General features: G+C 55.2%; 2 long non-coding RNA genes across 3 annotated transcripts; one reads left to right on the forward strand and one right to left on the reverse strand.

Annotated features, from left to right (window-relative positions):
- Positions 1-2,124: 2,124 nt before the first annotated feature.
- LOC136291546 (uncharacterized) lies at positions 2,125-7,381 on the reverse strand. The gene is made up of 3 exons (XR_010721606.1): positions 7,034-7,381; positions 5,328-5,974; positions 2,125-3,431 (listed from the first exon to the last, which is right to left on the reverse strand). It is a non-coding gene; the product is annotated as an uncharacterized lncRNA (long non-coding RNA).
- On the forward strand, positions 3,092-3,994 carry LOC136291545 (uncharacterized). Of its 2 annotated transcripts, XR_010721605.1 has the most exons (4): positions 3,092-3,164; positions 3,360-3,502; positions 3,638-3,760; positions 3,865-3,994. It is a non-coding gene; the product is annotated as an uncharacterized lncRNA (long non-coding RNA). The 2 variants fall into 2 exon arrangements; XR_010721604.1 differs by lacking the exon at positions 3,092-3,164 and having other exon boundaries at positions 3,414-3,498; positions 3,865-3,993.
- Positions 7,382-18,271: the final 10,890 nt, after the last annotated feature.

Raw genomic sequence — 18,271 nt, forward strand, 5'->3', positions numbered from 1 at the left:
AGCGTTCCGCTGCTTGCCGCTAAAAGCCGCTACTGCTTCTCCCTGCAGCCCAGGACTGTTGATAAGGCCACAAGTCAGTTATTATCATCGTTTCAATGTCCTTAGGAGCTCTACCACCCATCCTCCTGGGTTCCCAGCCCTGGGAACACTTGGCACCTGAAGCCCAACATCTGTCTTCCCCCTCTCGCTGGGTCTCAGCCCAGCACTTGCCCAAAGGCCCCCCTCACCTCCCCCAGGCAGCACCGGGGGCTGGGAAGAGCCACTGGGCCCCTGCTCCCCCATCCCAAAAAGTGCCCTTGTGTTGGTTCTCGGGCCCTGGTGCCCTCCGACCCCCCACACCCTCAGCCTCTGCTTGGTACCACAGGGCAAGGGCTGGCAACCCCCCAGGCATCTCCTGCAGGCCCTGAGCTGCAGCTCCATCCCCTTCTCCCGTGGCATTTATCCACTCCAGCCCCAGCATTCCCATTGCTCCTCATTGTTTTGGGCCGGCCTCTAGTGCCAAGATCCTTATTCCACACCCTGGGGCTTTATGCCTCCACTGGCCTCGCAACCGGTCTTTCAGCCCTAGCCCTACAACCTTTACTGAAGTAACAACAACTATCTAGCAAAAGAAAACAAAAATAAACCAAAATAATGTAATAAAGCGACGAAATTAATGAAACGGAGTAATAAAGAAAAAAATCATAATTATTTCGAATTAAACAAAATAAAACATTAAAACTGAAAAAAATGCAGCTTTATTTTTGATATCTTAAGCGTTACTTTGTATCCAGAAACCACGGAAGCACTTCTCCCCTGGTAGCCCCAGCCGGTCTCCCCGCGCCGCACCAAGCCCCGCACCAGCCTCCGGCCGTCCGAGTCACGCAGGGCGCGGCGGAAAGAACCGGGCACGGCCGGCAGCGCTGCCCCAGGACACCGCCAGTCCCCACACGCTAGCACAGACAGACGCGGGAGTCGCGTGCGGGCTCACCGGCGCTCCCCTGACCGGAAGCCGCAAAGATCCCGTCCTGGCGCAGCCGCGCTCCTCCGGCGGCGCTCCTCCGACCGCCCAGTCCCACCCGTCGCTCTCCGCGCCGCCGCCGAACTAGCGCCGAGACCCCTCAGGGCACGCTATTTATCCCCCAGGGCCGGGCCACCCCAGCCAATCACAACCTGAGGCAGCGGCGGCCGGGCCAGCCCAACCTATCACAGCGCAGTGTCGGCCCGCCAATCCCGGCCCGCCCGTTCCCGCCCCCCTCGGCTCCGCTACTCCCCGCTGTCCCCTCACGCCCCGCTCCCGCCATTCCGCCCGCTCCCCGCCGTCTCCCCGTTTCCCTGGGAGAACTCCCGGCCGGGACCTCAACGGGGAGCTCCCGCCGCCCTTCCCGGGTCCCGGCAGCACCTGCCGAGGCTGCGGCAGCGGAGGCACGGCTCCGCTCGTTCCCAAAGCCGGGGCGGCGGGAGGGACGCCTCAGGCGAACGGGGGACCGGGACCGGGCTGAGGGGCCGGGCCGCGACTGAGCGGGCTGATCTGGGCGGGACCGCGCCCGGATTGCAAGGGCGGCTGTGATTGGACGGGGCGGAGAAAGGCGGGCCGGGATTGGCGGGGCTTGGCAGCTGAGGCTGCAGCCAATGGGAGCGCGAGCGCTCAGGCGGGCGGAGCCAGGGGCGCTCGGGGGTCCGCGGTCGCCCGGGGTCCCGCTCCCGAGACCCCCGTCCCCTTCTCCGACCCTCCCTGAGCCCCGGTCCCGGCTGAAAGGCCCCTGCAGAGCCCCCACCGGAGCGCCCGTCGGCACTCGGGGCAGGGAGGGGCGTAGCCGGCAGCCCGGCCGGGAGCGGTTCCGAGTCGCCAAGGCGGACTCTGCGGTAGCAGCGCGGGCCAGGGAGCGGCGGCGACGTGGTGGGGAGGGGGGTCGGCGGCGGGGAGCGGGGGGGGCGTGCAGAGCCCGCTGCCGGCTGTGGGCGCCTCTTTCCCCGCAGCGGTTCCGCTTCTGCGGGGACTTGGGCCGCCCCGACTGGGTGCTGGCCGAGATCAGCGCTGGGAGGATCAGCACCCTGGCCAAGATATTCAAGTGCCCGCCCCCGCCTGCTGCGGGCCCGCTGCTCACCGCGGTGGGGGCCAAGCGTTTCAACATTACAATGGCATAATCAGCAACATTATTTAATCTCGTGTTCTTCATGCAAGCCTCAGCGTTAAGAACACTACCGGCCTCTTCTAGTAGTAATAATATGCGTATATTATGCATATGTTATTAGTATTAATATTTAGGTAAGAATTGTTAGTGTTAACACTGATAGTGAGTGTGTTAGCTGGTGTTTACCGTGGTGCTCTGCTCTCCCACAGTATGACAAGATCCCGAAGCTGCCCTTAGATGCAAAGTTAGGTGAGCACTGCTGTCCTTACCACGATCCCCTGATGGAGCCATGCTCCAGGCATGGGCAGCAGTGTGTCTGGGGATGCCTTTCCAAGGTGACAGAGCTCACCCCCCCTCCCGTCTGCAGAGTCGGGGGATTTGAAGGCGACCATTGCTGTCCTCGGCTTCATCCTCTCCAGCGCGGCCAAGCACTGGGTAGATGGTGAGTCTCTGTCAGGTGACCTGCAGCAGCTGGGACTGCCCAAAGGTTCCTCAGGCGTGCTGGGATGTTGCTGACAGTTCCCAGCCTTGCCTTCACATCCAGATGGAGGGCAGGCTGGCTGCTGTGCTGTCCTCTGTCACCTCCCTTCTGTCCATCAGTCCCTGGGGCCTCCCCAGGTGCTTTGGTGGAGTTTGGCAGCTTCAGGTCTGGTGTGAGCAGAGGGGTTCTTCTCTTGTCTCCCCTCAAGAGCAGAGCATGCCAGCGCCTTGTGCCATTCCTTTGAGGAGAAGCAGAGCCCCTTCCAGGACTGGCTCAGTGCCTGCAGCCTGAGGTGTGAGCGGGGTGTTGGGTCTTAACAGGAGTGTGGGGGTCAGTGTAAATCACCATGCTGGAGTGAACCGGGGTGCTGACACCATCCCACTCCCCACCGTACTGACCCAGCTGGGCTCAGTGTGCTGGCACGTGGATTACACCCTCAGCTCCAGCGACTTGCAGGAGGTCAATGAGCCCGTGGTGCACCTGACCTTCAGTGTGCGGGACAGAGTGTGAGAAAATGACAGCTGTCCCTGCAATGCTCTCGGCCAACAAGTTCCAGGTGCTGCTGGCAGGTGAGGCGCCCGGAGGGGTGGCAGCAGGGAGGATTCTGCAGGGGAAGGTGCTGTGGGAGGCACGCTGGGAAGGGGATGCTGGAAGGGATGCTGCAATACCAGCAGCTCCCCCACATCTCCGTCCTCTCTCTGCAGTTCTGAAACAGCCCTGCCATTCCCTCCATCTGCCCCAGACCGCTCACCATTCATTTGCAGGCTTGGTTTGATAACCAGGATGCCATGGCAGGAACAAACAGAACTTTGAGATTACAGAAGATGGGATTAAACCTGTTTATGGGAAGAGGAGAGATTCAATCAACCCCCTACGAAAAAGATGCTGTAAAATGCATGAGCTGTTTGTATGATCTTTTAACCTAATTATTGTAGTAGAAACTATTAACCTTCCTGAAATGGTATACAAGCTTTTGGAAAACCTCAGTGAAATCAAATTCTGATCACTGAATCAGTCTTCCTGTGTCTCCTTCAATCGCCAGTAGCTGAAGGGCCAAGGAAGGGACGTGCTCGTGGGAGGAGGAAAGTGACTGCTGCTCCAGCCTTGCCTGAGGTGCCTCCAAGTGTCAGAAGAAGCTGCTGGACATCTGCTCGCAGGGCCAAAGGTGAGACTGGCAGTCCCTGTGGGGGCTGTGGGGAGCTCTCCCACAGCCCATGGGGCAGAGCCAGATATGCCCTCTGACTCCTCATTTCCCTCTTCCTTCTCCAGGTGCAGCCCCTGCCATGTGAGTGTCACCTGCTGCCACCTCCTGAGGGACATTTAAGGGGCCAAGAGGAGCTCAGGCAGGGCCTGGCCACAGACGGAGCTGCCCTGTACCTGTCCTCACGCTTCTTTGCTGCTGTTGCACCCTGCCAGTGTGGGAGGGAGAAGCTGAGCCTGGTGGTGGGGCTTTTTATGGCCGGCCACAGGCATTTCAGGGGAAAAGGGTGAAAACCACATGCTGTGCTGGACTCTGACTCTTTCCTCTCCCTCTTCCCTTTCCGGCTGCGGATCCACTGCTTTTAGTTGACTAATAAAGTATTTTGCGTAGAAATCACCGTGCGTGCCTTTTCATGGGAAGGATAAATCCCTGTGCCCAGTCTCTTCCCCACAGGGGCTGAAGCAGACTTCCCCTCCACCTCATCCCCAAAAAATAAAGGTAAGCTCAGCCTCCCCAGTCCCAGGAGTGAGATACTGCTCAGAGGCAGACACTAAAAGAGCAACTACAACAAAGCCCCTGGGAGGAGGAAGGTCAGTGCAGTTACCTGGAAACAAGTTAAAAAAACAGGCTCCAGCTTGTTTTTACATAATCCTCTTGATTTTTTTGTGTTTCCTCTTCTGCAAGGGTGGTGCAAGGGACAGGCAGAGGGAGAAGGAAGGGAGTAGAGTGTGTTTCTACACTCACTGCTAGGCAAGATGAAGGCTGCAACACAGGAGTCACTGTGGAAGCTGCTGCTCCCCACACCTCTATGGCTGGAGCAGAACTTGTGCACACCAGCCTTTCTGCACCTTTGTCCACACTTAAAGAACTCAGAACTCGCTCAAGACCACCTACCCTGGCTGGGCAGTGGGCAGCTGTCCTCCTTCCCTGAGGAGCAGGGCTGTTCAAGCGCGTCTCTGCAACACTTGGGTGCAGGACATGGGGACACTGCTGTTCCCTGGAACTGCTGCCTTGCACAACGCTCGGGATGGGGAACAGCTCAGTCTGTGATTTGAGCTCACAGTGTTGGCCTGGGTGGCTGCAGGAGGACCAGGAGGTCAGAGAGCACACGAAGGCTGCAAAGGAAAGCCTCAGGCCCTGTGGCTCCAGCAGCAGGTGGCCCCACACAGCCAGATGCTACAGGAGGTCACAGCTGGGGGACAAAGCACAGGGCTGAAGGGACTGATCTCCATCGCCACATGCCCCAGCCCTTCTGCAGGGACTCACAGCATCGCCTCCGTAACGGGGAGGGAGGCCTGGAGCCGGGCGGTGACTGTGCTGCCATGGGCCTCGTACAGCCAAACCACCAGAGCCTCAGCCCTGTCCTCGGCCTTTGGGGCAGCTCAGACAGACGAGACAGGCATCATCTCTCCAACACCAGTTGCTGTGCTCAGCTGAGCCTGGCCACCACTCGGTGTGGCTGAAAGAGCAAGCCCTGCCCAACAACAGCACCTCAGCCCCCTGCCCTCCCCTCGTCCACCCCAGCACCTGCCTGACAGTCTCCAGCACGATGGCGCGTGAGCTGACAGAAAAGGCACTCCAGGATGGGCACTGGGCACAGCTGGCTGGACCACATGGAGGGGGCAATTCAAACTGTGGGCTTGCTGAATCACACCAGCCTCCTGAACGGAACCTGCAGCACAAGAACCTCCCTCCAGTCAGCCTCTGTACACTGATGGGCAGCACGACGGAGAGGGATTAAAAAAGAACAGGGACAGCAAACAGGACACAAGGATCCCATGGGAAACAGTGGCACGGGGAGCACCACAAAGCCACAGAGAATAAGCATGAACACGAGGCGTGGAGAAAGATGGAGAAAAAGAGAGAGTGCCAAACACATGGCAAGGACAGAGGGATACAGAGACAAAGAGGGAAACAAGGACCCAGAGAGGAAATGACCACAGCACACCAGTGGGGAAAGACAGGCAAGATGCTTCTCACTCCAGCCACTACACAAGTGCAGCTTCCCTGGAATTTCATGCTCCGCATCTCTTCCAAGCTCAACAGGTGAACAAACAGGTACCGCAAACACCTCCTTTCTTTGGACAAACCCATTGGGAGAACCTGGAATCCAAGGATGGATCTTAACATGGCAGTCCCACTTGCTACTCTCCACCTTTTCTCCAGCTTAGTCCTGGGCTGGAAAACAAAAAACAACAAACACTTAAAAACCAATCTAGAGGTGTCTTGAGGATGCCCAGGCCTGGGAGAAAGAGAGGTCCCACTACGACCCTCTTGGCCTTTTCCCACTCTGAGGACCTGTGGAAATGCCCATACAGTTCCTAGGTGGACAGCCTGGGATGTTTTCTGCACACCAAATGCCACAGCCCTAAGCACCAGAAACCGGAAGATGGTCGGGATTGCAATTCACAGCCTCAGTGAAACCTGTGTGGGACAGCCAAATCATCAGTGTGCAGAGGAATTAAAAGTCACCATTTTTAAAAGTTAAAATATCCATGGAAGTTACTGGCTACTTAAAACAGTGTGCTTCATACAGCCTCCCATGCTTATGGATTTATCAAAAGAAGCAGCTTCAGGTTCCTTCCTTTTGGAGCCCAATTCCAAACAGGAAACTTCTCACATCTGCTCCTGAGAGAGACAAATGGAACTTCAGGAGCTCAGGAAAGCGACTCCCTCCCCTGAGTCACGTCTCACCTGTCCGAGCACCCACAGAGCTTTTATACTACCTCTCTCTCAGCTTTCCACGTTCATTTAAATGTAAGAAGCCTGCAAGCTCTGCCCCAGCCGCATCTTCCCTGCGCCCCAGCACTGCCCCACCCGCTCAGGTGCTGCTCCCTTCTGCTGCGCTGCCCCTCGCCACGGGGCCGAGGTGGGAGAAACCGCAGGTTTTGCTTCCCAGGAAAGGCTCCGCCGGGCGGCCCCAGCCGGCCCCGCTGCTCCTCCCCGGCTCCGTGCCCGCGTCGGGACCGCCTTCGCCCCACGCAGCCCCGGCCGCCCGCTCCCGGCCCGGCTCCGCTCGGGGCCGCCCCCCGCGGCTGCCACCGCCGTCCTCGGGGCTTCTCCCGGGACCGGCCGTTCTCCGCTCCGCTTCAACCGCGCTGCGGCAGCTCCCGCCCTCCTCCATTGTCAGCACAGCCCTCACGGCCGCCACTGCCGCAGCCGGGGCCCGCGCCCGGCGCTCCCGAGCCGCTGCCGGCGGCCCCGCGGGGTGTTACCGGTCAGTCTCCCTTTCTTTACCTGAGTCCCAGCCAGGTTTTCCGGGCAGCTTTCAAGAAATGTGGCTGTAACTGCAGATCAAAAATGAAGTAATTGTGATAGCATAACTGGGGTGAGGAATGACTTTCTGGGTGTGAACAGAAAGCAGCCGCTGCTGCTGGTCGGGCCGGCCGCCGCCCGGCTCCAGCAGCGACAGCGAGTGCTCCCGCTCCGGGCACAGCGGCCCCCGACATCGCCTTCGAACCGCCGGCCGAGGAAGCGACAGGGAGGGCGGGCACCGGTCCGGGATCACCCCGAACTGCCCTCGGCTGAGTCCGGCTGCTGGCCGAAAGTCGGCGATTTTCGTCAAGCCTCGGCTATTTTCGGCTGCACTCGGTTACAATAGGTTGCGAGCAGCGTGCCAGGACTTCCGCCCTTCATCGCCGCCATACTGGTTGAGGCTGAAGCCACTTCCGGTCGAACCGTCATCTTCAGTGCGGGCACTCGCTGGGGTGCCCCCCCGCTGCTGGCACAGGCGCCTGGCTCAATGGACCGCCGGCAGCGGCGCGGTTGAGCCCCCATCCCGTGTCCGCACACCCGCAAACGCCGCGGAAAATCGCGCCCGGACGGCTCCGGGGTCCGGGTGGCGCGCGCAGGCAGCCGGCTGCCACGCGCCCGGGCTCCTTGCCTTTTTCCCTCCCTTTCGGCCCCGAGCTGCGGGCGGGCGGGCGGCAGCGCCGCCCCCGAGCTCACAATGCGGGGCTGCCACGCGCCTCGGGGACGGGCGGGGGGGACAGCTGCACTACCGCTGTTTGCCCACAGGGTGGCAGCATTGCCGCACGGCTCCGGCGGGACGGGCACGGGGGACAGCTGCACTGCCGCTCTTTGCCCACAGGGTGGCAGCATTGCCGCACGGCTCCGGCGGGACGGGCACGGGGGACAGCTGCACTACCGCTGTTTGCCCACAGGGTGGCAGCATTGCCGCACGGCTCCGGCGGGACGGGCACGGGGGACAGCTGCACTACCGCTCTTTGCCCACAGGGTGGCAGCATTGCCGCACAGATCAGGCGGGACGGGCACGGGGGACAGCTGCACTACCGCTCTCTGCCCACAGGGTGGCAGCACTGCCGCGCGGCGGCGCGGAGCGGAGGCATAAACGAACGTGCCCAGGAATGCCCTGGCGAACAGCCTCCGGAATAAACGGCCCAAAAGACCCCCGAGCACACCTGCGAGAGCCCTGCCAGCAACCAGACCGAAACAAAAAAGCCTTTCGTTCAGGCTCTATTTCAATATTTTTTATCTTTGTGATTCTGATATTTACATTCATCATTACAATTCATCTTTTATATTATGTACATTATACATCATGTATAATGTTTATTTTACTATTATATTTATTAAAGATATTAAATATAGAAAGTTATATATAAAATAATTTATTATTTATTATGTAATGTTATAAATAATAATACATTTCATTTAAATATGACTATGTACATTATAGATGTTTATATTATGTATATTAAATATATTTATAAAACGTGTAGTATGTAATAATATATTGTGTATTTTTTATTGATATTATTTTTCATATCCTATACTTTTTGTTATTTTTCTTTTTCATTATTTTTTAAATTCGTTTGTTTATATTTTAAACGATATTTTACACTAGATGAATTCATTAACCTAACACATCAGAAACACAATTTATTTGAATTAAATGAGCCTGGTTTTCTAAGGGGTAAAGTTTTAATCTTTATTTAGATAATATGGGCATATTTTCTCTATCTGTATGGGGTTTTTTTGGTGGGTTGCGGGGGAGTTTATTTTGGGGGTTTTCTTTTTTTGTTCGCTTTGTTTTGGATTTCTTTGCTAATAAACAAGCAGGGTCGGAGAGTTCAAAATAAAACGTCTACTTTGTTTTTATTGCTCCCTCTGAAATACGCCTCGACAGCCTGGACAGCAGGCTGCTGCTGGTAACACTGTGCACGGGTAGGAGGAGACCTGGTCGGGGCTGGGAAGGAAAAAACGGCACCACGGTGGTCACAGCTTTCTCCCTTCAGGAGTTTTATGGAGCAGAAAATACAGAGCTTTTGCCAACTGCGCTCTCTATGACATCCCGACGTCCAGCGGGCACCGAGGTCATTTCTCATCTTTCTTGCCAACAGCCAAACCCCCAGGCGCCCGGGGGAAGAAAGAGTATGGGGGAAAAAAAAAAAAGGAACAAAGAAAACATGAAAAAATAAACCAAAACTATAGAAAATAATAAATAAAATTAAAATACCAAAAGAAAAAAATTTCAAAGTAACAAAAAAGTGGAAAAAAAATTTAAACAAAAAATTAAAATAAAAAATGAAAAGTAGTTTTAACAGGTAAATAAATAGCTAAAGAAAAAAAATAAAAATTAAAAAACTGAAGAAAAAGTCTTTGAAAAACCACAAAAAGCAACATGAAAAACCACAACAAAAGAGCACAAAAATACAAAAATAACAAAAAATAAAATACAAAATTAAATAAACGCAGCTCTCACCTCCTGCCACTGCCTAAAAAAGCGCCATGGCTTTCCTCAATTATGCAGCAATAAGGGAAACAAACCCAGTGCCCCCCAGAACAGAAGGTTTTCTAGACAATTCCCACTTCTGCTTGGAAACAAATTCTATTGTAGTGGGAAGCTCATTTTGGACAAACATCCAAATGTGCCAAGGTAGGAAAGAACCAGCCCCTTGTGTCCAAGGAACAGCAGCTAGGCCTGGATTCAGGTTTTAATGGCATTTATGTAAGTAAAAATGCAGTAAATTGAACTTTACAAAGAGACGAATCGTGGCAAATAAATACTTCAAAGTTTTCTTGGGAAATCACAGAATTTTGTGGAGATGGTGCTGGACAATTGCTGATTTACCAACATTAATTGGGTAAATTTCCTTGGAAATGTGCTCTACAAGGTACAAAAATTCCAATTAGGATGGAAAATTGGAATAAATAAATATTCCCTTACTAAAATCAGAGAGAAAATCAGAGTTATTCCTTCAATTAAAAGGAAGGAATAACATCCAAATCCAAGCCTGCCTGGAAAACAAGCTCAGGAATTTCTAACATTGAAAACTTTTGCAAGAGTCATGAAGTTGGTGAAAGTTCATGGAATGATGGTTTAAAATCTGCTTCCTCTGCACTGATTTAAAGGGAAGTGGGAATTCAACAGGTCCAGTTACTCCCATCCAACCTTGGACTGGGATAAGGCCTTCCAGTGGCTTCACTTCCTACTGGCTCTCTCCTTTTCGCCAACTACCTGCAAGAGGAAAAGCAACAGGAATAAAGTCTCAAACAGGATGGCCTTGGTCCAGGCAGACTGAGGTGCAGCTCCCAGGGAGGGAGGCCAGGCTGTGCCTCGGGGAGCTCCGGGAATCTGGGATTGCCCGTGGGATTCAAGGGCTGGAAAAGCACACCCACCTGCCAGGTTCAGTGCTGGGACAGAGCAAGGCCGGGGCTCGGGGGCAGCAGTTAGAGCTGGGACTGCAGGAGAACACCCCAAACCCGGGTTAAACATCCGGCACGACACGCAGCACGCTCCGGGAGAAACTCGGGCGGGAGAAGCCCCGGGATGCTCCACGTTCCTTGCCCTTGGCAGCTGTGCCAGGGCCTTCCTCAGAATGCTGACCTCACCGTGCAGCTCCTACAAAACAGGAGAACTTATGGGAATCGCCCAGAATCCCTGGACTTCCAGTTATTAAGAACCACAGCTGCAGCGAAAGGTGTACAAACGCTACTGCAAACCAGCAGGGCTGAGGAGACGCAGGGATTTATTCCCGAGGGGACACAAGGATTCCTCAGCCAGCCAGGATTTCTCCCAGGCTCTTCCCACTGCTCTCTAAGGACACAAACAGCAGTTTTTCCCTCGAGTTCCCCTTTCCATCAATGCCAAGACCCGTGTTCTCCTCCAACCCCAGGTTCAGGAAGGAAAGTAGGAATATTAGCACTGCACAGACTGTCCAGGAGGGTGTGACTGAGGCAGCAGCACCAGCTCCCACTCCACTGCTGCTCTGGATTCCTGAGCAGCTCCTTTCCATCCTGCCCTTCCCAGCACCATTCCCTGGGTGCCATGTCCACAGACACCTTCTCCATGCCGCTTAAAACCCACAGACACCAACAGAAAGGAGATCAAAAATCAATTCACATGTTGCTAGTCAGAGAGAATGGGAGAGGCCTAAAAATCTGCATTTATTTTAGAACACTAGAGCAATTTCTTCATGACCCTGACTATCAGTGATGGGCAGATAAACACCTTCTTTAACTTACTACCTGCAAAAACATCAAGTTTCAAGTTTAGTAAAGATAAAATTTTGCTGCAAAAATAAAAGAGGTGGGATGTTGGTGTTAGTGCTTTAACCTTCGGACATTAGCGGGTATTTGTAAAACAAATTCATTATTGTAGCAGCTAACTTGAAAATAAGGGGGTTTTACAATAAAGTTGACCAAAAAAGAGTCTCAAAATTAAGATATAGGCTGCACAAATATTTAAGAAAAAAAAAGTTGTCTTTCGTGCGTATAACCTGCCAGCCTCTCATGTTTTCAGTCCTTACCATTTATTTTTACCAAGGTGATGATTAAAACCTTGTCAAAAGCTCAAAAAAAAAAATTCCAGGACAAGGCAGGTGTTTTCCCAAGTACCCTCAGTGTGGAGCTGTGTCAGCCACAAGTGTTTGCTCCCGCAGCCCAGCCCGGAGCAGGCTCCAGCTGCTGCCCAGGGGGGTTACCAAGGGACTCACCTGTTTGAAGCTGTAAACGCAGGTGGCCTGCACTGGAGTGCCAATAAATGTGAAATGTGTGACTCTCACCTTGAATAGCGATGGATCTTCTCAGGGGAGCCCCTCACCCAGGATGGGGGGCTCTGCCACGGATTTCATCTCTCTGCATCTGAAACAAAGTCAGGACAACAGTCAGAGTGCTGCAGGATACCTTGACAGCTCCACACATCTTGTGGCAATCTAGGAATACCCTCTACAGTCTAACCACACCCCACATCACAAATTTCAAGCCCCCAGGACTATTACCCTCGTACCCCTACACCCAGACTGAGCAGCAAGGCAGAGCAGCTCCGGGCCAAACACACACCAACACCCGTGACACAGCACAGGACAAACGAGGGGACGCAACAGGGACAGAAAACGCTGGGCAAGAAGAATGACCCTGAGGGTCCAGAGAACTCGGAATGAGATGACCGAGGTAAGATGGAAGGTGAGCTGGCCAGGCTCAGAGAACCCTGCAGGAACAAGATGCCATCGGGATGACTTATCCCAAGAGACGCAGAGATGGATGCCCGAGAATCCTACGGTCAGAATCCTCCACCTGTCTTTGCATTCTCACAAGACCTAACCCGCCGGAATGGATCAGGGCGGTGCACGGCTGTCAGTACAGCTCAGAACAAGACCTGAAAAGGCATCGGACTGGATGCTTGTGAAGAGAGATGGATTCTGATGAGTGTCCGAGCAGCTGAGACAAAGGCACCTGGCTGAGGAGCACAGAGATCAGAAATGCTAAGACTGATGCCAGGGGTTTGGACAGGCCCCTGAAAGGACTAAAGGAAAAGACAAGACACCAAACAGACAGAGTGCACAACAGACAAGTGACACAACACACACCAGGACTGCTCTGCCCTGCACACCTCAGCACTGACATGAAAAATGAGACTTTTCCTTCACGTAGCCTAAGGGGTCACATCTGGGACATCCCCATCTCCAAACCCGACTCAAAAAAATCCCTCCCGCTGACCCTTGCCCTGGTACCCCGCTTTCATCCCCTCTGTGGCTCCAAGCCCTCCACTTATCTCTCAAATGTCTGGGGAGGTGAATCCACGCCGGGTGCCAAAGAAGGCCGCCTATGCCTCTGGGAAATTCCTCCCGTCACTGGGCTGCTGTCTCCTAGTCAGCTACAATAAAGAAAACCAAATACCAAAGCATAATCTTAGCTGCACATCAGCCAAAACCCAGCAGCTCTGCTACTCACCGTCTCTTAAGCAGGACCGGGTCCTCGGGCCCCGTGCGTGCTTCAGCTGAGCTCGGAGGCCGACGCTCGCAGCGCCAAAGCCTTAGAGGCATTACTGGCACCGAGCCCACCCACCGTGGCCTCCATTAGGGCTGTGAGCATCCCCGGTTAGAGCAGGACAGGAACGCAGGGTGGACATCCCCGGTGAACCTCAACCCTGTGGACTCTGCCCCACCACTGTCACTTCCTGCCTGGCCCTAGCTTAGGGCTACTGCCTGCACCTCTCAGGACTTCTGGCCTTGTCTTGCGTTAGGATTGCTGCCGGCACCTGCTCTCAGGGAAACGGTGTTGGCAGCAGCGCTGTGAGGGCCGGGATGCCTGTACTCTGACTTGTATCCTAGGCTGTACCCCTGATTTTCACTGTGTGTTCTCTAGTCCTTGAGTCCTTTACCTCAGCCTCTGTGTGTATCACTGTAACCTCCCCCCTTCTGAACCCTGCTTCTTCAGAGCCCTAGACCTTGCAGCCGGGGACGCTCTGCACCGTTAGGGTCCCAAGAGCTGTCCCGCACGCAGGACAGGTACATCCACAGTTGTTCCCTGCCTACCCTAAGAAACGTGGCCCTGAGACAGGGCAGAGGCTGACAGAGCCGAACTCTTTGCGGTGGCAAAAGGCACGAAGCCTTACCAACCGCCGCCTCGAGAGGGAATCAGGAGCACTTCCACCGGCTGCGGAGAGACAGGGAATCCCAGGGTGGGTGGGGCGGGAAACCCCCGTTATCCCCAGCCCTGTTGGATCCTGCTCCCCACTATCGCTTCCTGCCTGGCCCTAGCCTGACTGTGTCTGCACAGGTCAGAGCTTCTGGTGTGTTCCTGCACTAGGGCTGCTGCCTGCACCTGCTCTCAGGGGAAGTGTGCTGGTAGCAGTGCTGTGAGGGCCGCTACACCTGTACTCTGACTTGTATCCTAGCCCGCTCCCCTGAGTTTCACCGTGTGTCCTCTAGTCCTTGAGTCCTTTACCTCAGCCTCTGTGTGTGTGGCTACACCTCCCCCCTTCTAAACCCAACTTCTTTAGAGCCCTGCACCTCGCAGCCAGGCCTTCTGGCATTGTCCTGCATAAGGGCTCCTGCCTGTACCTGCACTCAGGGAAACGGGCATGTCTTTAGGGCTACTCCTTCGGGTCTGGGGTAGGGGTGGGGTCGGGCTGGTACACCTGTACTCTCAATTGGCACATCTTGGACATCCCTATCTCCACACCTGACTCAAAAACCCCTCCTGACAAGTCCTGACCCAGCACTCCACTTTCATCCCCTCTGTGGCTCTGAACCCTCCACTTATCTCTTGGACGTCTGGGGATGAGAATCCACGCCGGGTGCCAAAGAAGGCCGCCTCTCCCTCAGGGAAACTCCTGCTGTCGCCGGGCTGTTGTCTCTTAGTCAGCTACAACAAAGAAAACCAAACATGAATGCGTGATCTTAGCAGCCCATCACCCAAAACCCGACAATTCTGCTACTCACCGTCTCCTAAGCTTGCCTGTGTCCTCGGCCCCGCGCTTCAGCTGCGCTCAGAGGCCAACGCCGGCGTCGCAGGGTCTGCCTGGGTAAAGAGCAGACAAGGTGACGTGGCAGCGCTGGAACTTGAGGGGACCCTCCCTCCTTCTCCTCCCTGACTCACCTCAACTCCTCGGCCGTTATCCAAGCCTACCTGGATGGGGCCTTCACAAGGAGAAGATCAAGGCTCCATCACAGACTCCTGGAATGCTCCCGGAGGGCTCACGGGTGAGGTGACGCGGGTCTGTCGTCCCGTTGGTGAGAGGGGAGCTCGGCCTCCTGCAAGTGGACTCCCTAAAACGCACAATAACGGAGGCTTAGAGTTGCACCAGCGAGTGAGGCTTGAACAATAGCAACGGCTTCTGTCCACCCGTCACTGCTCACCTCGCCCACGTCAGCTTGACTGCTGAGATCCGGCTTCACCACCTAAAAATAAAGACAAAGAACAGAGCTGTAACACAGCCATCATTTACACCTCCCCTGCAAACAGAAACAGGGACTGACCTTCTCAGGGGAGCCCCCTCACCCAGACTGGGGGGCTCTGCCACAGATTTCATCTCTCTGCATCTGAAACAGAGTCAGGACAAAAGTCAGAGTGCTGCAGGATACCTTGACAGCTCCACACATCTTGTGGCAATCTAGGAATACCCTCTACAGTCTAACCACACCCCACATCACAAATTTCAAGCCCCCGGCACTATTACCCTTGTACCCCTACACCCAGACTGAGCAGCAAGGCAGAGCAGCTCCGGGCCAAACACACACCAACACCCGTGACACAGCACAGGACAAACGAGGGGATGCAACAGGGACAGAAAACGCTGGGCAAGAAGAATGACCCTGAGGGTCCAGAGAACTCGGAATGAGATGACCGAGGTAAGATGGAAGGTGAGCTGGCCAGGCTCAGAGAACCCTGCAGGAACAAGATGCCATCGGGATGACTTATCCCAAGAGACGCAGAGATGGATGCCCGAGAATCCTACGGTCAGAATCCTCCACCTGTCTTTGCATTCTCACAAGACCTAACCCGCCGGAATGGATCAGGGCGGTGCACGGCTGTCAGTACAGCTCAGAACAAGACCTGAAAAGGCATCGGACTGGATGCTTGTGAAGAGAGATGGATTCTGATGAGTGTCCGAGCAGCTGAGACAAAGGCACCTGGCTGAGGAGCACAGAGATCAGAAATGCTAAGACTGATGCCAGGGGTTTGGACAGGCCCCTGAAAGGACTAAAGGAAAAGACAAGACACCCAACAGACAGAGTGCACAACAGACAAGTGACACAACACACACCAGGACTGCTCTGCCCTGCACACCTCAGCACTGACATGAAAAATGAGACTTTTCCTTCACGTAGCCTAAGGGGTCACATCTGGGACATCCCCATCTCCAAACCCGACTCAAAAAAATCCCTCCCGCTGACCCCTGCCCTGGTACCCCGCTTTCATCCCCTCTGTGGCTCCAAGCCCTCCACTTATCTCTCAAATGTCTGGGGAGGTGAATCCACGCCGGGTGCCAAAGAAGGCCGCCTATGCCTCTGGGAAATTCCTCCCGTCACTGGGCTGCTGTCTCCTAGTCAGCTACAATAAAGAAAACCAAATACCAAAGCATAATCTTAGCTGCACATCAGCCAAAACCCAGCAGCTCTGCTACTCACCGTCTCTTAAGCAGGACCGGGTCCTCGGGCCCCGTGCGTGCTTCAGCTGAGCTCGGAGGCCGACGCTCGCAGCGCCAAAGCCTTAGAGGCATTACTGGCACCGAGCCCACCCACCGTGGCCTCCATTAGGGCTGTGAGCATCCCCGGTTAGAGCAGGACAGGAACGCAGGGTGGACATCCCCGGTGAACCTCAACCCTGTGGACTCTGCCCCACCACTGTCACTTCCTGCCTGGCCCTAGCTTAGGGCTACTGCCTGCACCTCTCAGGACTTCTGGCCTTGTCTTGCGTTAGGATTGCTGCCGGCACCTGCTCTCAGGGAAACGGTGTTGGCAGCAGCGCTGTGAGGGCCGGGATGCCTGTACTCTGACTTGTATCCTAGGCTGTACCCCTGATTTTCACTGTGTGTTCTCTAGTCCTTGAGTCCTTTACCTCAGCCTCTGTGTGTATCACTGTAACCTCCCCCCTTCTGAACCCTGCTTCTTCAGAGCCCTAGACCTTGCAGCCGGGGACGCTCTGCACCGTTAGGGTCCCAAGAGCTGTCCCGCACGCAGGACAGGTACATCCACAGTTGTTCCCTGCCTACCCTAAGAAACGTGGCCCTGAGACAGGGCAGAGGCTGACAGAGCCGAACTCTTTGCGGTGGCAAAAGGCACGAAGCCTTACCAACCGCCGCCTCGAGAGGGAATCAGGAGCACTTCCACCGGCTGCGGAGAGACAGGGAATCCCAGGGTGGGTGGGGCGGGAAACCCCCGTTATCCCCAGCCCTGTTGGATCCTGCTCCCCACTATCGCTTCCTGCCTGGCCCTAGCCTGACTGTGTCTGCACAGGTCAGAGCTTCTGGTGTGTTCCTGCACTAGGGCTGCTGCCTGCACCTGCTCTCAGGGGAAGTGTGCTGGTAGCAGTGCTGTGAGGGCCGCTACACCTGTACTCTGACTTGTATCCTAGCCCGCTCCCCTGAGTTTCACCGTGTGTCCTCTAGTCCTTGAGTCCTTTACCTCAGCCTCTGTGTGTGTGGCTACACCTCCCCCCTTCTAAACCCAACTTCTTTAGAGCCCTGCACCTCGCAGCCAGGCCTTCTGGCATTGTCCTGCATAAGGGCTCCTGCCTGTACCTGCACTCAGGGAAACGGGCATGTCTTTAGGGCTACTCCTTCGGGTCTGGGGTAGGGGTGGGGTCGGGCTGGTACACCTGTACTCTCAATTGGCACATCTTGGACATCCCTATCTCCACACCTGACTCAAAAACCCCTCCTGACAAGTCCTGACCCAGCACTCCACTTTCATCCCCTCTGTGGCTCTGAACCCTCCACTTATCTCTTGGACGTCTGGGGATGAGAATCCACGCCGGGTGCCAAAGAAGGCCGCCTCTCCCTCAGGGAAACTCCTGCTGTCGCCGGGCTGTTGTCTCTTAGTCAGCTACAACAAAGAAAACCAAACATGAATGCGTGATCTTAGCAGCCCATCACCCAAAACCCGACAATTCTGCTACTCACCGTCTCCTAAGCTTGCCTGTGTCCTCGGCCCCGCGCTTCAGCTGCGCTCAGAGGCCAACGCCGGCGTCGCAGGGTCTGCCTGGGTAAAGAGCAGACAAGGTGACGTGGCAGCGCTGGAACTTGAGGGGACCCTCCCTCCTTCTCCTCCCTGACTCACCTCAACTCCTCGGCCGTTATCCAAGCCTACCTGGATGGGGCCTTCACAAGGAGAAGATCAAGGCTCCATCACAGACTCCTGGAATGCTCCCGGAGGGCTCACGGGTGAGGTGACGCGGGTCTGTCGTCCCGTTGGTGAGAGGGGAGCTCGGCCTCCTGCAAGTGGACTCCCTAAAACGCACAATAACGGAGGCTTAGAGTTGCACCAGCGAGTGAGGCTTGAACAATAGCAACGGCTTCTGTCCACCCGTCACTGCTCACCTCGCCCACGTCAGCTTGACTGCTGAGATCCGGCTTCACCACCTAAAAATAAAGACAAAGAACAGAGCTGTAACACAGCCATCATTTACACCTCCCCTGCAAACAGAAACAGGGACTGACCTTCTCAGGGGAGCCCCCTCACCCAGACTGGGGGGCTCTGCCACAGATTTCATCTCTCTGCATCTGAA

The sequence above is a fragment of the Chamaea fasciata genome, unplaced genomic scaffold, assembly GCF_029207755.1.
Source record: "Chamaea fasciata isolate MVZ Bird 193981 ecotype frontalis unplaced genomic scaffold, bChaFas1.0.hap1 SCAF_6, whole genome shotgun sequence".
Taxonomy (NCBI): Eukaryota; Metazoa; Chordata; class Aves; order Passeriformes; family Sylviidae; genus Chamaea; species Chamaea fasciata.